At 43.1% G+C, this 14,032-nt stretch overlaps 1 long non-coding RNA gene across 3 annotated transcripts in view; it reads left to right on the top strand.

Annotated features, from left to right (window-relative positions):
- Positions 1–14,032, top strand: part of LOC133510873 (uncharacterized) — a 45,372-nt gene that overhangs the window by 14,340 nt on the left and 17,000 nt on the right. For 2 of the 3 annotated variants that reach the window (XR_009797728.1, XR_009797729.1), the window contains exon 3: positions 11,903–12,066. This is a non-coding gene — a long non-coding RNA (uncharacterized LOC133510873). Of the gene's footprint in view, positions 1–11,902; positions 14,010–14,032 lie in introns of those variants that run through there. The other variant, XR_009797727.1, reaches the window with a different exon arrangement.

The raw sequence follows: 14,032 nt of genomic DNA, 5'->3' as shown, positions 1-14,032 counted from the left end.
AGTGTTTACGAGAAGCATTTCAAAACACGACCAAAGAAGAATATGAGGATGGCACGATACGGTGAGGTGTGTGGAATGGCGGAGGTTTTCTAGACCAAAATCCTAAAAAAGAACTGACAACAACTGAACAAAACCAAGGAACTCGTGCTTATCACCAGACAATTTACAGTCGACGGTTGAAAATCAGTAAGAACACACAATCACAGACTGGGCGCCAGGTTTGCTTCGTTTCTTGCAAAATGAACTTGTTTCTTAAATTTTTGCAGAAAATCTTAGCCAAATTTGACAAGCTAATGTTTATAAACTGAACATATGTTGGTCATGTTAAGTATTTGGTTGTCACTAATTTCCATGAGTTCTGATGTCCAATTGTATTGATTGTTAAAAATAAAATGTATATAGTACTCAATTGTTCTGTATATCGCTGGTGTTGGACGGAAACCTCGCATCTCCAGAAGCGGCGCTTTTCTTCCAAATGAGACTCAAGTGACGCCGACGTGGGAAATTTCAAGGTTGTCGTAAATCGAAACTTTCCGGAACGCGTGGCTAAAACGGCAAGGTCGTCCGCAAACTAATCCGTCACCGTTCAAAATCAGCCACAAGTTTTTACGAGAAGCATTTCAAAACACGACCAACGAAGAATATGAGGATGCCACGATACTGACAATTCTGTAGAATGGCTGAGGTTTCTGGACCAAAATCGTGAGGAAAAACTGACGAGAACTGAACAAAACCAAGGAACTAAATGAACTGAAATGAATCAGCGGACAATTTAGAGTCGATAGGTTGGAAATCAGTAAGAACACACGATCACAAACTAGGGGCCAAATCCAATCTGCCAAGTTTCTTGCAAAATGAACTTGGTCCTTTAATTTTTGCAGAAAATCTGAACCAAATTTGACTAGCTAATATTCATGAAATGACCATATGTTGGTCACATTATTTGGTTGTCACTGATTTCCATGAGTTCTGATGTCCAATTGTATATGCGGCACTTTTCAGGAAGCTTCCCCCCCCCCCCCCCACCTCCAAAAAACAAAACAAAAACAGCATGTTAGTTGACATCGCATCGTCAAAGAATTAAGCCTTATTATTATTATTTTACACCGCTTGGACAACAACACAAAATAAAAAGTTCTATATCCGAGCCATTATTATTATGATTATTACAGTAAAACAGTTGTAATAATATAAATCTGTCAGCCAGACTGAATTCCTAAACCTTTGTCTTGATGCTTTTGGGGATTCAGGCAATGACTCTGTCATGCCTCCATCACAAGTTTGTGCCTGGAACAAGAAAACAATGCGAGGAAGATGTTAATAATGTGACATGAGGTACATTTGCACAATAGCGAATGACGTCAGAGCCTCATCCCATTAATTACACATTAATTTCCTAAGCAGGCGTAGAAAAAAAAAATCACATTGATTTGGAAAATACCGTACCGTTGCCAAAGAATGTACAAATTCTGCTTTAGAGATTATCTCCTAAAGAATGAAGATGTCACTGTTAACCAAACTGCTCGGAAAGGAAAGGATCCAAAACAAATAGACAAAACCAATGACAAGCACTTGTTTGGACTGGCTTTTTACAACCACCGCCCTTGACCGGCTGCGGTGTCGCCTTTGGCCTTTTGGCTGCGATATTGGATGGCTTGTGAACTGCAGTCTTCCAGTACATGACGTGGGGTCATGTAATCACTCTTTTTTTTTTTTTTTTGACTTCAGGGTCTGTCCGAGTTGTACAAAAGAACACATCGCAGCGAACGTGAGGCTAAAAAACATCAGCGAGCGACGCATCCTTGTCGCTCCTCGTGCCACTTGTGCGCTATCTTCACAAATCCTGCCTGGGGGGGCAGGTTGAGAACGCACCCCTCTTTCCTTTCCCAGGAATGGCCTCCCTCCCGAGATTCTTGTCTGTGTCACGTTTGCTGGCTTTGATGTGCTTCAAGTTGATGAACGACGGTTCTTAGGAGATCCCGTACCGCCTGCACAGCATCTGCCCGGTGCTAGTCCATTAAACACTGAATCGCTGTCAGCAGTGAACATTGAATGGGTTCCCACTACAGACCCCAAGATAGTTCCGTTTTTTTTTTTTTCTTGTGCCATAACATCATATTTCAAAAACTTCATTTCAGTGACCGTTTATTCTTACAAGGGTGGTTGTCTTATTCTCACAAGGGTGGTTGGAGTTCCGAAGCCGATCCCCCCTATCTTTGGGCGAAAGGTGGACTATAGTCTGAACTGGTCGCCCGTCAGTCGCAGGGCACATTGCGACACCACCAAAAGTCGATCCGTCCAAAAGTGACAATGGATTTTCCGTCCATTTTTGGCAGAAACGTTTTGATGGTGGAAATTTCGGTGTGTCACTGTGGAAAATGGAAAACTATGACTGGTAGAATACTCTAAAAAACCGCATCTCCTGTCTTTGGTCAGGTAACATCAAATATAAATATGGTTCTCGGTTTGATATAGTCACACGGGGCCTGAAATTTGAAAAAAATGACTGGATTTTAAACTTTTTTTTGTAGAAATGATTGATAAACACTGCCAGTCATTTTAATTGTTCTTGATATTTGACATCTAGCTGGATTTTCGATCTCCTTGAACAGGAAGTAGGGTTCTTCCAGACACAGACTTGAACTTTTGGTTGATATTTAACATTCCCCTGGATTTGAAATTCATTCAAAATCGTCGGTGAAGTGTTTGCTTGGACACTGGATTTGGATCTCACTCACAAGAAAGAATATTCTTGCTCTCGATGCAGGCCAGTGAAATGTTCGTTTTGTTTAGTTTGCAAAACGCAGTCTGACAATGAGTGCTAGAAACTGACAATGAATATACTCACACTTGCTTAATACTTGACATTCCGATAGATTCAGATCTCATTAAAAAAAAAAAAATACAACAACTTTCTCTATAGAAAGAGATTGTCTGTGTGTTCGACACCTATTATTGAGTTAACATTTCACATACAATTAGATTCGGACCTCATTCCAAATCAACAGGATTCTTGCTCGGACACCTGATATTTTGACTGACAAAGAATTGCGACCTTTTTGACACCAATAAGAAACTATAAAATCTAGAGAAGCAGCCCAGGTGGCCATTAAACTACGTTATGTTGAATTACACGAGAGACACAATTGCATGATCTGTTCATTGCCGTGGTTATGTAAGAAATGACCACGCTGGTTGCAGTAATTACGACAGCCTCCTCCCAAACATATGGAGGCGGACAATCAAGACCGTTTCCTCAATGCACAAGTGTCGACATTAAATCTCAGAACACAAAGCAGCGTCGGCTGATCATCAGCGGGGGGTCCGACCGGGGGAAGTGGCCGGGGTCGCCGGTGTTAACGGGGCAGGTGTCGGCAGGATCTTCTCACAGAGCGCCGGTCCCCGAGGTGCGACTGGACTCCCTGTCTCCTGTTCCATCGCGGCCGCTGGCTTCATTACGGGAAGGAAACAATCGGATAACTGCTTCCCTGCATTGTCCACCCGACTGCGGACGAGGGAGTTGGGACTGTTTATGGCGCGCTCGAGGAATACCCTCTCAAATGAACAAATTATGAGTCATTGATGGGGATTAGGAGGTGTGTCAGAAAAGTTCCCGGACTGGTTTCAGCTATATTTCAAACCCACCGTATGAATTTTCCCCCATTCAGTGTAATTCCTGTGACCTCAGCACTCCTCAACACTTTATTTTTTTTCTCCACATGCTGTGTCAGGCTGTCACGCAACGAGGAGAGTGTGATGATGAGACCGCACTTGGTAGGGAAAGTCATCACCGATGATGAGTCACGGATCTTTCAGTACGTCCCAGAGACCGAATGTTAGACCCTTTCAGTGGAAGTGTCTTGACGTTGCCATCGAAGCGCGTTGAAAATGTAATTGAAGGTCTCATTGGCACACAGTTATAGCGCTCGCGTTATTGGACATGATATTCATCAAGGCCAAAGAAAAGCGGGTCAGGTGAAGTCCAAACTCAAGCTCGTGTTGAACGTATTCTTCGATGTGAGGGAAATCGTCCACTGAAGGTCCTTGCTAAAGAGATATCCTGTGGCGTTAGCGTCTTTTCGTGCATATGAAAAGACGAGATGGCAGGACAACTCGTGGCTGCTTCACTCCGGCAACATCGTCTTAAAGTCAGCGAGTATTCGATACTTCTTTCATCGGCGTGCTGGAGCAACCTCGCAACTTACTCACCCAAATTGGGGACCCTTTCTGTAAACGCGGACGGCATAAACTGCGACGACATAAACTGCGGGGGATACTTGAAAAATCCTTCCATGAATGCATGAAATTGGGCCAAATTTTAACGGATTAAGTTTTGGGATTCAGTTCCCACTTTTTCCTCTACTCACCAAAAACTGAGGAAAGTTGAACCAGGGAACATCAATAACAATAAACTAGGATGAGGCAAAGCAAGCTATTCAGCACTTCTACCATTTTTTTTCCCCCACACAAGTGTCTCTTCTTCCTTTTACGTACACACCGTGAGTACATTTGTCACTTGTGGTCTTTTTCCTGGAACAGACAAGCAACCCGATGTTAGATCCACACGGGAGTGTTGCGGCTGCATAGCAATAAGCCGCCTCCATTTACTTCCACTGGCAAACGCTCGCGCCAGCCGAGCCAACTCAGAACAAAGCCCGCGCCCCTCGCCGTTTCAACGGCGTCTCCACTTTACCGTGACGTTCGGGCCTTTTAAAGAAGCACTCCCCGCTCAAGACGTGACCCGCGGCACTTTGTCGCGTTTGAACGGCGAGGACACTTGGATGACTCACAAGACGAGTGTGCACAACGGACGGCTTGTTAAATGGCTGCGCGGTGACTGCCATATTAACATCCTTCACTCGATGACACTTTTTGGGCGCCGTAAGGATAGAAAAGTCTGAAAAGGGTTTTTTTTTTTCTCTGTCAGGTCAAGCAAGGTCCTTTCTGAGTGCTGTGGAGACTCTATGGTGGAATCAGGAAGGTTGTCTATGACCGACTTGTTTGGATTTCACTACTATTTTCCCCTCACGGAAACCAAAACAATCCATTCAAGAGTGGTGATGTTGTCATTACTTTTTCAATCAAAAATAGTTATACAGCCGAAAAAAACAAGTTAATATCTCAGTTCTTAGAGCGTTGCTTTGGTAAGCCGGGGGTCGTGAGTTTGTATCCCACTGGGGCCTCCGCTCCCCGAGAGGGGTTGCGTCAGGAAGGGGCATCCGGCGTAAAAAACTGTGCCAAACAAATATGAATGTTCATCTGAGATGCCCCGCTGTGGCGACCCCGAACAGGACAAGCCGAAAGAAACTTACTTAAAAGTAATGTATAAAAACAAAACCTTGATAACAAATAACATGGATCTAAGAATTCTTGTCACACTACTGTAAAAATGGCACGTGTACAAGAAGTAAGAATATATAAACATTGTTAAAGCAATTATCATTGCTTTAATGTATATTAAATATAAATAGGAATCACACAATATAATATTAACACAAATAAAATGTGTATCTCATCTAAATCTTTTGTGTTTTCTTCCAATTTTGTACTGAACTGTAATATTTTTGCCGTACGATTACACTCCAGCCAAGTGCCATTCGTTTTAAACTTTGTGGACTTTTAAGGGAAGAAAGTGGAACCCATTAGATTTTTTTTTTTTTTTTTTTTGGTGTTGATCCCGCGTGGATCGACGGGCACATTAACACAAACAGGTGTTCTGTCCTTTTGTCAACAATTTGGGCTTGGCAGAGGTCTACGCTCTCCTGAGTGCCCTTCGAGTTGAAGGATGCCAACAGTATCGCTGTTGGTTCTCGGATCGGTTTGGAGGAAATTCAGCCAAACAAAGTAGGGAAGCTAAAGACTCAGATTAGTAGCCCCTGAAAAACTACGTCGCCTCCCTTGACAGGTACAGCACTGTTCCAGAACGCTCGTTTAATGGGGTCGGAGCAGCAAAGCCGTTAAGTTAATGCGGGTCGTTTCGTGGCGCTCAATTCCCCGCAACGTTGATCACTTCGAGAAGCAATTGCCTTTAGCCCACCTTTGCTTTATTTAACGAGCGGGTCGGAATTTAAATATCACATCGTCTAATTAGAATATTGCCTGATACTTGAAAAGGTCAGCTTGACTCATTCCTTCAATTTTTGGACCCAACGATGTAGCCCTGGCTCAAAGTCTTTGGTGCTGAAAAGTGCTGCGGCCAATTTACTAAAACTTTCCACCCTTGCAGTGAGGAATTAAAGGCAGGCCGGCCTACAGACTGAAAAGAGAGCACAAACAAAATGTGTGATTCAGATTCCTCACCGTGTGGGACGTAATCGGGAAGATGTTTTTAAGGGGCGGTAAAACTCCTGGGATGTGATGAGAGCTGAAATGCAGGGGATAAACACGTGGCATCCAGCTCGGCACCGATAATCTTCACCTTAAATTTTAGGGCTCCAAATCAACTTTTATGTTGGGAAGGAAATATCTTTACCAGTAAGCGATTGGCCCGCAGTTTGTGCTGCAAACTGGTTGCAGAGCGCCAAGGATAACGGCTGACTCAGTCATAAGCACAGTACTTTGAGGAAATTGCTTATATTGGATTTATTTCATACAGAATACAAAAACACAAGGTCACCCTCACACAGAGTTGGATGGATGGATGGATGGATGGAGGGACTTCTGAGACATTGCACAAAAACTCAACACGACCAGCGCGACGTTAAATACATGTTCATATTCTGTTTGATTGGGCCTTTGCTGACTTTGCTCAGGAAAAGGGAAAATCCTTGAATTATGGCTGATTATTGATTTGTGCATACCCTATTGAATGTATCATGGCCTGGATCATTAGATTTTCTTTCTTTCCTCTTATTTTATTCCCCACCACTATGTTCGAGTATCCTTCCAATGAGTTGTAATCAGACAGCCCAGATCCGCTGGTACCAAAACACGCCTCACTTTGTCCCAAGAATCTGCACGTCACAGCATTTTTTTATATCATCCTTTCAAACGGTCATTTTCTTCGGAGAGGTAAACAAACAGGACGTCGCCCACTGCTTCGGTGAGCTGCCTATCAGTAGCAATACGCGATGTGACGGACGGGTGAACAAACACGGAGGGCCCCCCCCCCCTCCCCCTCCTCCCCGGTGCTGATAAAGCGGAGACAAATACCAGCCATCCATCTACTGCGCTGCTAATCCTGTTCAGGATCACGGCTGCGGTGAGGAAGATTCACATCGACGGCCGGTCTTCATTGAAACTGAAATCGTGACAGGAAAGCTCGAGCACCAAAACAATCGAGTCAAATAAAAAGAAAAAAGACCAGAGCTCGGATTTCAAACTTCATATATCGCCGTATCAAATGTTATTGCTTTTTTGGTTTTAGTACGTTTCATTTTTGTTTTTCACTCCCCCCCCCGGGCCCCCCCTGCTTATCTCTTGATCCCCCAACTCAGTTTCAACAAATATTGAAGCAAGTCTTACCTTTTTGCTCTTGCTTTGTTTCAACCCAGATTCCAACAAGTGCCCTTTAATCTTGATTTTTCTTTCCCACTTTGAAAATATCCCCACTTATTGAAGAATGTTTTTTTTTTTTTGGGGGGGGGGTTAATTATTTTTTTTTCAATGCAACTATAATGTGCATCAGTTTTCTTGAGATTTTCGCGATTTGCTGTCGGGTCGGTCCCTAGTCCCCTGTAACTTTTCTTTTATTCCTAAATGATCAAATTAGATTCCAAGAGGTGTTGTGGTTTTCTTTAATTATTGGTTTTGGTGATTTTTGTTCCCCAACCAGATCATAGCAAGTGTTGTTGTTGGTGTATTGTTGTCGCTAATTTTGTTTTGTCTCCTCCCCTCCCTTAAACTATGTAATATGGTGGATGGTTTTCACCAGATCTGATTTGTTGTTGTTGTTCCTGCTTATAAAAGGAACCGTTTAGGACACTGGCGCCCCAAGCGCGTCAAACATCAACTCTAATAATATTGGAAATATGAATTCGGACCATGTTACAAGGCAGGCCGGGACTCGCCGCATACAAGGCCAGATGGGGAGTATTTGCTGTGCCAAACAAGTTGCTTTATGACTCCCGAGGAGTCTCCTCGGTGTCAAATATGACATTTGTTTATCTACGATCACCCGATCGTTGCGTTCAGGCCAACTTGACAAAAGCGCCATGCATCGGTTGAGTTGAAACGGTGCCGACGCCAGGACCTTTGCAATTGCTTTTAGTGGGCATCTGAACCGCATTTGGACGCAGTTTCGTGGGAGTTGCAGTGGGCTGCATATTCTGTTCTGACTAATAAAGCACGTCTGTCCACATTCCTCACATCTCTTGATGGCATTCTGATTGCTTATTTGTCAGCCGGGAGGAAGCGGAGCCGACAGTACACCGCGCTGACAAAATGGCACACTGGAGAGTAAGCGGGAGGGAATCGGTCAGCCTTCCGCCAGATGGAAGAACCATTGGGAGTCAAGGTTGGGGGTCTGCTGCACGACCCCGGGTGGGAGACGGTCACGTTCTGCTAAACAAGAACCGGTCACCTTGACCACTGAAATCAACACGCACGAGGCAGTTACCCGAAATAGATTGCATTGTTGACTTCGTACAGAGGTCAGACTTCCTTTCTTTTATGTTTTGTGTGTTTATTTGGTTGTTTTTCTTTTTTTTTTTTCTCTCTCTTTGGGATGAAGCAGGCTTTAAAACATGCATACATATTCCCCCCCCCAGGCTTTCCCTTCCCATCCCCCGGTGGGCAACAAAAGCAATCAAAAGTCGACTTGGTTTCCGTCAAAGTTCCCAACGCAATCTGCGACCGGTTGCGTTCCTGCGCTGTGTCATTCACGAGGCAAATTCAAAGTCACGCTTGACTGGCCCGAGCGTTGTCATCGCACCACCTCCCTGTTGACCTTCGTAGAGCACTTGCTGAAAACTTTGATCCAGCTGCTAGTTACTTAAGTCAAACATGCGCAAGACAAAATGAAATGGGACTCTCGGGACTTGATGCAATAACCTTTATTTCTTTCGAGCCGGTGACCCCTCCCCTCTAAAGACCTTTGATTTATGTATCTATATATTTTTACGTGCAAAATAGTTGCCATTATGCCAAAGCTCTCCCTGTTCAACTGAGCTTGATGGAGTGGTTTGAAGGGCTTTATTGGAGTGGTACCAGGCACCCCCTTTATGAAGGCATCTCATTTACGACCCTGACCTCGTAAACATACGTAAAGGTCGAAGCATAACTACGTTTTTTTTTTTTTTTTAAAGAGTTTAACTTTTACCTCATGCGGTGCAAATTTGCAGTTTGCTTTTCGGCTGAATTTACATAGAACTGAATTCGTACATCTTGTTTCATGGAGTGGACTGCACGGTGGCTCAGATGGTAACAGTGGCACAGTTCCGAGGACCTGGGTTTGATCCGGATCTGCCCGTGTGGAGTTTGCATGTTCTTCCCGTGGCTGCGTGGGTTTTCTCCGGGCACTCAGGTTTCAAAAACCTGCAACATTAATTGGACACTCAAAATTGCCCATAGGTGTGATTGCGAGTGCGACTGTTGTGTCTCCATGTGCCCTGCGATTGACTGGCAACCAGTTCAGGGTGTACTCCGCCTCCTGGCCGTTGACAGCTGGGATAGGCTCCGGCGATCCCCGCGACCCTCGTGACGACAAGCGGCAAAGAAAATGGATGGATGGATTCGTGTAGTTCATCTCAAGTGATCCATATAAATGCAACTATTAAATATTAAGGTGTTACATAATGTTGAGTTGGCCACGGTTGACTCATCCACTCCGCACATTTCTCCGCACTTTGTTTACGGTTAATTGTCAATGCTTTCGCCGGGATTTGAGCAGGGATCTCCACCATCTGTGCCTTTACGCGGCACTCGCATTGATACATATCTGATATTATATATGTAAATTTTTATCCACATTCGGAAGAGTAATTATTTGGATATGAAGATAGCCAATTTCATGCGTTTCATCCATTTATGCTGCCATGAGCCAGATTCTAATAATGACATTTCAAAAGAAAATGGGAAAAAAATGGAATTGTGTCACTTGAACCGTGCACTGTGAATCCAGCCTATCCTTTAGAAACGTGCCGCCTTTAATTAGTTTCCGGTGATATTCAAATTTTAATGTTGAGCAGCATGTAAAAAGATTATTTGGGTTGGTAAACTTCTATCCATCCATTCACTTTATTTCTGTAGAAAATCATCTCTTGTAAGCAATAAAACAAGATCTCCCCCCCCCCCATGCTATCCCCCTTAGCTCTGGAGAGAAATATGACCACCTCCCTTTATCAAATGTGCACTATAAAAATATTAAAAGATGAAAAGATTGAGTGAGGAATTTGAATTAAAAAAAAAACTGTTCCATAATGATAAAAAGTCAAATCCAAAAGGAATGAATGAATGAGTTGGCCATCCATATTTTGATAATGGCACAATGGTGTCCAGCAGAGGGCAATAATGGATCATCATTTAAATAATCCATACATTCTAAATGTCAGCATTGCTGGGCCCCCTGGAGCAGGCGGGGGTCATTTTCTCCCCGCTTTTGATCGTCCATCATTCGTATTTCCCAACTTGAGCTTCGAATCACTTCCACCGTGACTTGCAAAGCCAAAGGAACAATAAGATTTTATCAAGCCCGAGTAATAACTTTTTTTTTTTTTTCCCCAAAAAGGGCACTTCTTATCCCATCAAAACTTCATATAAATTAGTCGTCCCGTACGGATATATGCACATATCAGATTGTATGATATTGCAACTAAACACATGGGACAGAATAGAACACGTACCATTGAAGAAAATTTTTTCAACTATTTCATTCAACAATAAATCCATTATTGATGCTGTAGTTTGCAGTGGCCTAGATGACGTGTACTCCATCTAAAACCGCATTTCTGACTAAAATGGACCGCCAGGGACATGAGAACCGCTCCCCCGCACATATCTAACCGTCGCACTTCGTTTTATGAAATGGGACTTGTTGAAACTAACATTGTCTCACATTTTTCCGCATCGTTGTGATAATTGTTGCCCAATCGGCATCCGTTGTGGCGTGGTCATCCCTGAAACGGGGGAGAATCCTTTCTCCATCTGTGTTCCGACAGTCCAGTCCGTAAATATTGTGTCGTTGACGCAATTCTCATCACTGTGGTTCTGAACGTCACCACGATGGCTTTATAATCAAACAAACAGTAAATATAACGGAAAGTATGCGCCTCCCACCTTTTGAATAAAATCAGAATCATCTTTAACGGCCAAGTGTGTAGAACACACAAGGAGTTTTTCTCCAGACCTGAGACTGCTAAGTTTTTGGGGACCAGTATAATAGTGGAGCATTTGAAGCAGGTTGGTACTTCACACAGTTCTAGAGACCGGTTGAAGATTTTTGCAAAGACAGGAGCAAGTTGGATCTGCGCAGACTTTGTGACAGGATGGGGGGACACACGGTCTGGACCTGGTGCTTTGTTGAGCTTTTGTTGTTTGAAGATCTGTCGAGCGTCCCCCTTCACGGATGCTAAACGGTGGAGTGGAAGGTGGTGCGCCTTGGTGGGCGCATAGTGTGGAAGTGTCGGTTTCAAATCTGCAGGAAATGCTATTTAAGTCGTCGGCTAGCCCGCGCTTGTTTTCTACCGGGGTGTGAACGTCGCTTGTAGTTAGTGAGTGATTGTAGACCGTGCCAAAACTGATTTGGAGTCATTAACGCCGAGCTGTTTTTCTAGCTAAAGTCAATATAATAATTTCTTTAGTCAGCTGATTTCTAGCGCGATTGTAGAGGGCTGCGTCCCCGCTACGTTATGCGATCTCTTTTAGCCTGGCTGAAAACCACGGCTTGTTGTTATTGAAAGTGAAAATGAGGAATATGTAAATCAAACTTTCACTTTTTAATACTTGGTTTGCAAATCCTTTGCAGTCAAGTACTACACCGCCTCAAGTCTGGAACAGATGGACAACACCTGACGCTGGATTTCTGCCCTGCCTTTTGCTGCAACTGTCTTCAGTTCCTCGTTGTCTTTGGGGGATTGGTTCCTTCCCTCTGGTCTCAAGCACGTGAAGTGCATGCTCCGTCGGATTCAGGTCAGGTGATATACTTGGCCACGCATTTGTATGTATACGTGTATGTTTCCGTCTTAGCGAGGGGGCCCCAGATGTTATTTTTGTGCGACTCACGGCATCAGCACGGTCGGCGTGCGACAAGAAGCACACTTCGGGCTTCCACGACGACAGCAGCGAGCCCACAATGGCTGAGATGAAGTCGAATTCTATCACGACTGTGTACACACACTGACTCGCAGACTGTGGTCTAAGCCGTTCGGCTTGTTAGTTCTTCGTGTGCTTTGTTTTTCCGCCCCTGCATTTGCAGCCCGCATGAGTCACAAAGTCAAATTAATATTTTCACTCCTTTGGATGGGAGGCTGTATGACAGCAAATGGAATATGAGCTGATGCTCAGTGTTTTTACAGGAATGAAAAAGAATTGCAGAGTTCATCTTTTTTACTTGAGAGGAAAAGATGTGCCTTAAAAGGTCGCCGTCAATTTTTGCAGGTTCCAGAATACTTTTACATAGAAAAAAAAAAAAATTCTTCCGATGCCCGCTGAGCAACGTCGACGTCGACTTTAAAGGTTGCATTGCGTATTATTATTATTTTTTTATTCACAGAAATATGCCTAACGTGTTTTGACAGGATGCATTTCCGGCTCATACAATTTGTCGCCTCATCCCCGAGAATTATGCGACAGAATTAAACGAGATGCATTTCATCTGGGTTTACCAGAATGACATTATTAGACATCGCATTTATATGCGCTCCTTGCAACGGAGTCAGAGGGAAAACTCACAATTTCGCTGATGTGCATGATCGAGGATAACCCAAAGCAGCAATTTACTTTATTATAGACAGTCTTTAAAAAAGATTGACAGACCGTGGATGTATTTTGTGTGGTCTGTCACCTCTGTGCTAGATTTTCTGTATAAAATGTAAGATTGCTGAAGTTTTGAGGCAACTGAGGCAAATGGAGTGCACTACTCGGTAGTAACATGTCTCAATTACAGTAAAGCCTCGGTTCTCGAACGTCCCCGTTTTCGAACAAATCGGTTTTGGATCGAAAGATTTTTTTGCTTCTGTTATCGAACGAAAATCGGTACTCGAAAAAAACCCCGAAAATAACTCTGCGCAGCCAGAGCACCTGACCCACGACACGCTTTGTTGTGAATTCCCACGCCGCCAAAAAAACCTGGAAATAACATAATGCGTGCGGCGCAACCAGCGCACTTTTGTTATTATGTATAACACAGCCTCTGTACACAGACCTGTCCCGATAGTGTTTTTCTTCTTATCAAGGACCACCGTATCAACCCCCAATCATGGCTCCAAAGAAGGCAACTTGCTTGTTTAAAGTTATTCTGCACTTTTGTTTAAAAAAAAAAAAAAAGTTTACAAGGCTAGGGGCCGAGTCGCTACAGATACGGCAATGCACTCCCGGCCTAGCGTACGCTACTTCTAAAGCATACATTTTATGTAAAAAATAAATAGATTTCCTAGGTTACTTTATTATATAAATTATTTAAATTATACATGTATTTCTACTATGCAGTTTATTATCAAGAAAGCTAAAAAAAAATGCTTTAAATAGCCCAATTTTTTAGGCTTGTAACACATTATTTCTTTTTCCATTCATTGTAATGGGAAACATCGATTCGGGTCTTGAACCAATGACTTCTTAAACCGTTTTCTGGAACAGATTGTGGTCGAGAACCAAGGCATCACTGTAGTTTGCTGGCTAAAGCAGTTTTTCTCAAACATTGTATAAAAAAAAGGAATGATAATAAAATAACTAACCCAACCTCACCTTATGACTTAGTCCTAACCACTAGTAGTAACATTTTGAACCATCCAGATAGAGATAGACAACAGTCACACTCACAATGAGAACCAATTTAATTTATATTATCCTAACGATATTAATAATAATGGAATAATTATGAATAATAATTTAGAATAATATATCACAATTTAGATACTCAATTTAGAGTCTACAATGA

This window comes from Syngnathoides biaculeatus, chromosome 13, assembly GCF_019802595.1.
Source record: "Syngnathoides biaculeatus isolate LvHL_M chromosome 13, ASM1980259v1, whole genome shotgun sequence".
Lineage (NCBI taxonomy): Eukaryota > Metazoa > Chordata > Actinopteri > Syngnathiformes > Syngnathidae > Syngnathoides > Syngnathoides biaculeatus.
The sequence above is the reverse complement of the archived record's forward strand: the minus strand, read 5'-3'. Positions and strand labels throughout refer to the sequence as shown.